The following is a 6,122-nucleotide window of genomic DNA, read 5'->3' as shown; positions in this document are numbered from 1 at the left end:
GAATTATGTCGTCCTCTTTCTGTCATGGGAAAACAGTTTTGAAATGGATATGAATAGGTTTCTCATGATTTTGGGCCATCCCATTTCTTTTTGCCTATCATTTTTTTCTAATGGACCAAGTGGGTGGTGCATGTATTGACGCATGGACTCTCCGTATGGTCAGATTTGAAAGCTGATGCTTGTGATGGAAATGATGATGAATTTGAAATGTTAGTTTTGATGTTTAAGTTAGATTGGACTCTCATATATCTATAGGTTATTTGAATATGTACCCCATCGTTTTACTTTGCGCGACGAAAGTACCTACGTCGTGCAAAGTGTTTTTTTTACTAGTGATATTACTCAAGTTACTATGATCCCACAGTCACAAAGATATATGTTTAATTCTAGCAAGCAGAGGGTGTTCCACATGCACGAAAATCGGCAGATTCTACAGCTTCATTAGTGAAGCAACCGTCAAACAACCCTGCAAGGCTGAAACGATAAATTAATTAACTTAAAACATGCTTTGTGAGTCAAATTAGTCTTAGTTTTCACACAGTAGCTCACTGGCTTTGTTTACACCACCTATCAGCTGAGCCGAATTCTAATTACAGCAAAGTTCATAGCTAAGCAACCTAGTACAACAATCCGGAAATTTAATTAATTTATTAATCTTGAAGTTAAACTCAGTTAAACGCATCAAATCCGGAAATATTAACACGAAGGAGATTAAGGAAAGTAATTAATAATTCACGAGAAAGTAAAAACGTACAGAGGTGGTTTTGCAGTATAAAAAGTTCAACGCGGCGGAGCAAAACCGTACACGGCCCATCTCCGTCGTCCGGCAGGGCTTCAAGTTTCGTTTCCATAATTCTCTGATTGGGTTTTTTGAAAATGGCACCAACGAGGAATTGCTGAGATTTAATTTCCAAAGTTCCACTTTAATTTTCAAATAATTAAAATACCAACACATGTATAAATCCATCTGATGAATAATTTCAACAATTACCCAGAATAAAAAAAATTAAAAAAAAAAAAAAAGAATTTTACCCAAACAGAGAGTGGATCCATGGATGTGGAAGTGAAGGACGCTTGGGAGGGTCGGCTTAGGTTGGAAACAACTTTAATTCACCTTCCTCGAACCCAATCTTTGACATGCATACTGATAATGTAATTAAAATTTGAAATATAGAATTGATCCCATAACTAAAACCTTTTATTTTGGAAAAGCACTTACATTGGAGGATAGCCGTCGAGGAGAGGATCATTTTTACCTTTTGGGTCATGGTCCAATTCCGGCATGCTTTGCCGGAAATTGGCCGGAAACCCCATTTCACGAACAGGTATAAGTGATGCACCACCGTTTACATCTTTGGCATAAAGATTGTATTGAAACCTCTGTACCACTGTTTTTACAATTAAGAGAATTTACATGTAACTTTCATATGGTGACTTTTCAAGTATAACAAAACCAACTATTGCCATTCAAATAGCACCATCACTGCAACCGAAGGTTACAGTTTGAGACAGACCAAATTAATGACCCCACGATCGAAGCGATCATGCCCTTTTGTCAAATTCTATAGAATATGATCATACTCATGATATCACTAAGTTTTAGTTATGTCTGTTAAACACATATATTTATGCAACTGTAATATATGCAGATGCCTCGCGTCAAAACACAGTTAATTAGTATAACTGCAGTATGTTTGACACTTCAAAGGGAGTCTAAACCAGACGGATGCAACACTATGTGCATCGCGCCTGGGACATATACCAATTGAAACCAACATTTCCTAATTTTGTATAAGAACTTACAGACATCATGCATATCACTTACTGTTAGCCATGGCCCAAATATGAATGCATGAGTTAGTTACATATGCATAAAATTAAATATTTAAAACAACCAGACGAGTTTATACACTCTATATAAGTCATCTATGAATATGTGAGTCAACATAAACATATATGCAAATCACCAAAATAAAACCAACATGAATGATGTCCCAACTTTCATACTAAACAATCGGATATCTCTCTTCGTTCTTCGTTTAACCCATTATTCAAGATCAATCCCCAACGGCCCTTGAAGAACTTCCACCAACTCAAGATCAAGCCCCGATGGCCCTTGAAGAAAGTGTTCATTGTTCATCATCCGTTCATCCTAAGATCAAGCCCCAACGGCCCTTTGGATCAACAACATCAACAAATCCACACATCCAACCGTTCTTCAAGATCAAGCCCAAAAGCTCTTGAAGATCCGCTCATCCATAAACCTTCAAGATCAAGCCCAAAAGCCCTTAAAGAAACTTCATCATTCATCATCCGTTCATCCTAAGATCAAGCCCCAACGGCCCTTTGGATCAACAACCTCAACAAACCCATACACCCATTCTTCAAGATCAAGCCCAACACCCCTTGAAGATCCATTCATCAACTGTTCATCTTTAGATCAAGCCCCGACGACCCTTTGGATCAACAAACAAATCCACACATCTATTCTTCAAGATCAAGCCCAAAAGCCCTTGAAGAAAACTAACTATTCTTCAAGATCAAGACTAACTATTCTTCAAGATCAAGCCCAACCCCCCTTGAAGATCCATTCATCAACTGTTCATCCTTAGATCAAGGCCTGACGGCCCTTTGGATCAACAACTCATCCACAAACCTACACCCTACCAAGATAGAATCAGAGGATCAAATTACAAAGAGATCGTAACCCCAAAATCATCAAACCAAATAAATATTATTTTGTACACGTTATTCTTGTTTCTTGTTTCAAGGAACTTTCGTGTTCACAAATTTGGCACGCCCAGTGACATCTCTACCTCTCATCTCTATCCTCAAATCATCGAAAAACGCAAATGGCATCAAGAAAGAATCAAGCTGTTCCTGCAATCAAAGCAAAAAACAAGAACATCATCGCCGCAAGTGGTGATATTTCGGGCACCATAACCCGAAGTAAGGCAAGAGCTCTTTTTGCCGCGGCTTCTGCCCCTGCATTAACTCTGTCAAAGGAACAAGAGCACCTGAGGCACGAGCCTGTGATCACCCTAGCCTCGCTAAGGGCATCAAGAGGGGAAAGCCTGAGGAAATACTCAAAGTCCCTACTCTCCGACGCTGATTCGAGCAGCAGTACAACCATGCAAGTCATGACCACTGGAGTAACTTCAATCGAGAAGCAGCTAGCTCAGATGAATGAAACAATCGCAAAGCTCACATGGACTGCAGAGGAGAAAAACTTGCAAACTGCCGGACTCATCAACCGTCTGGAGGCACGGCATGGCGTCAAAATGAAACCAAGCTCTCTTCCAACTAAGAAGACCGAAGAAGGCTTTAACCCAAATGCCTACGAACCCATGTCAAAGGCTAGGCATGACTTTGCTTCCTCTTCAAATCTTGAAAAGAAGGTTTCAAAGACCGTCAATGACAAAGAACATAACCTCACCAAAACTCAAAAGAAGTTGAAGGAGCATGGTTAAGGAGTTGACAACAACAAAGCCGGACTTGGCTTCACACCAAATGCACCCGTGAAGATTTCAAGCAAAGTGAAGAAAGCTAGCGCTCAACACATCAGCGTGAGCATTGAACAAGACCAAAAAGAGCCTAAACCCGCCCCTCGGACGTCGGTCTTCGATAGGATGAGTCATTCAAGCTCCAGAATTTCAGTGCTTAATCGCATTAGTAGTCAAGACCGAACCTCTATCTTCAAAAGGCTTAGCGCGCAAACATCCCAAAGCTCTGTTTTTGAAAGGTTGTTAAAGCCTAAGAAACAAAGCAACACAGCTATCTCTCCTCTGCGACGATCAGCTTCGAAAAGATTTGAAGATAATGAGAAGCCTTTTGGAAAGAGGAAGACAACACTAAAGGAAGAAAAGTTCGATGGGTTAGCAGAAAAAGGCGACGTTCGAAGCTTGATTCCTTCAAGGATGAAGCGCCAAGCAATCCTAGAGGTCGACACAAAAGGACCACTGAAGGTAAGGAGGCGCATCATCGTCCACACTGGCAAATCTTCATGCCAACAAACCCAAGAGGACGGCACTGAAGATGAAATCCCTAAGAAAGATGTCACTTCTGGCTCTTTCGACTCAAAGTCTTCACCTCGACTGTTGAGGGCATGCTCCAAGTCAAGTGAAATTGAAGGATGGACTCATGTCACTCCGAAGAAACTGCACGAGAAACATATGTCTTCTCCACAAGTGCACCAATTAGAAAAGAGGGAAAGCAGTTTTCGCCAACCTCCAAAGCAATGTGAAAATGTTGAAGATAAGAAAATTTCAACACAAAGATCGTTCATGCGGGATCTTTTCTTCCTCGAAGACTTATTCAATTTCTCGATCAAGGCTCCTTGCTATGAAGATTGTGAGGAATGCCTTTCGAAGATCGCTTCGAAGAAATTGGACAAGCAGCAACCATCTTGTCCACAAGTTTATCAGTCGAAAAGGGGGCAAAACAGCTTTTGTCAACCTCCAGAACAATGTGAAAGTGTTGGAGATAATGAAATTTCGACACAAAGATCGTCCATCCCCATCACAATGTGCGACCTCTTCCCAGAAGACTTTTTCAATTACTCGGTCAAGGCTCCTTCCTATGAAGATTGCGAGGAACGCCTCTCCCAGATCGCTTGACAAATTCACAACAACAACCAAAAGCTCCTCGTTCGCACGAGCCTAAAAGGTGACAACCAAGCTCCTCGTTCGCACGAACCTAAAAGGTGACAACCAAGCTCCTCGTTCGCACGAGCCTAAAAGGTGACAACAACGCTCTTTGCCTACACGAGCTGAAACTGCAAATGGCACCAAATGCTCCTTGCCTGCACAAGTTGAAACTGCAAATGGCACCAAACGCTCCTTGTCTGCACGAGCTGAAACTGCAAACGACACCACAAGCTCCTCGTTCGCACGAGCCTAAAAGGTGACAACAAAAGCTCCTCGTTCGCACGAGCCTAAAAGGTGACAACAAAAGCTCTTCGTTCGCACGAGCCTAAAAGGTGACAACCAAACGCTCCTTGCCTGCACGAGCTGAAACTGCAAACGGCACCAAACGCTCCTTGTCTGCACGAGCTGAAACTGCAAACGACACCACAAGCTCCTCGTTCGCACGAGCCTAAAAGGTGACAACAAAAGCTCCTTGTTCGCACGAGCCTAAAAGGTGACAACCAAACGCTCATTGCCTGCACGAGCTGAAATTGCAAACGGCACCAAACGCTCCTTGTCTGCACGAGCTGAAACTGCAAACGACACCACAAGCTCCTCGTTCGCACGAGCCTAAAAGGTGACAACAAAAGCTCCTCATTCGCACGAGCCTAAAAGGCGACAACCAAAGCTCCTCGTTCGCACGAGCCTAAAAGGTGACAACCAAACGCTCCTTGCCTGCACGAGTTGAAACTGCAAATGGCACCAAACACTCCTTGCCTGCACGAGCTGAAACTGCAAACGGCACCAAACGCTCTTTGCCTGCATGAGCTGAAACTGCAAACGGCACCAAACGCTCCTGGCCCGCAAGAGCATAAACTGTGTACGGCAAAATCATCATCAAAACCATCACTCATTTGAACTACGTTATGACTTGATCCCTTCTTTGGAAGAGTACGTAGGCAACTTGAAACTTCAAAACTTCAAGTACAGTCACATCAAAATAAATAAATAAATGTTTCATTAAAGAAAGTCAATCTTATTACATCATCAAAAAAAAAAAAAAAAAAAAAAAAAGATGGAGCTTTCACAAAGGTTGTTCACGTGAAGACCCACTACGTGGCAAAACTCTAGAAGCGAAAGGCATCGGAGCAGAAGGCATCAGAGCAGAAGGCATCGGAGCGGGAGGCATTGAAGATAGAGCATTCGAGGCCTCAATACTGGGTGGAACGCTAGATGACCCAGGAAAAAGGTGCCTCTGGAGATAAGTCGCAAGCCTTTGACGGTCACTTTGAATTCGACCTTCAGATTCTTGCAGCTCATCAAGCTTCCTCTTCATGCCCGTCGAATAGTTATTTGCAAGCACATGCAAACTTCTATTCTCGTACTTAAGCTGTTTGATCTCTTGCTTAAGATTTTCCACCTCTGCCATCAATGATTCCACTTGACGGGATCGAGCAAGCAGGCGTTGGCCCATGTTGGACACAGAGCCCGCACACT

Source organism: the organism of the source record quoted next, unplaced genomic scaffold, assembly GCF_019419815.1.
Source record: "Pyrus x bretschneideri cultivar Hongxiangsu unplaced genomic scaffold, Pyrus_bretschneideri_v1 Contig8, whole genome shotgun sequence".
NCBI lineage: Eukaryota > Viridiplantae > Streptophyta > Magnoliopsida > Rosales > Rosaceae > Pyrus > Pyrus x bretschneideri.
Note: the sequence above shows the minus strand (reverse complement) of the source record.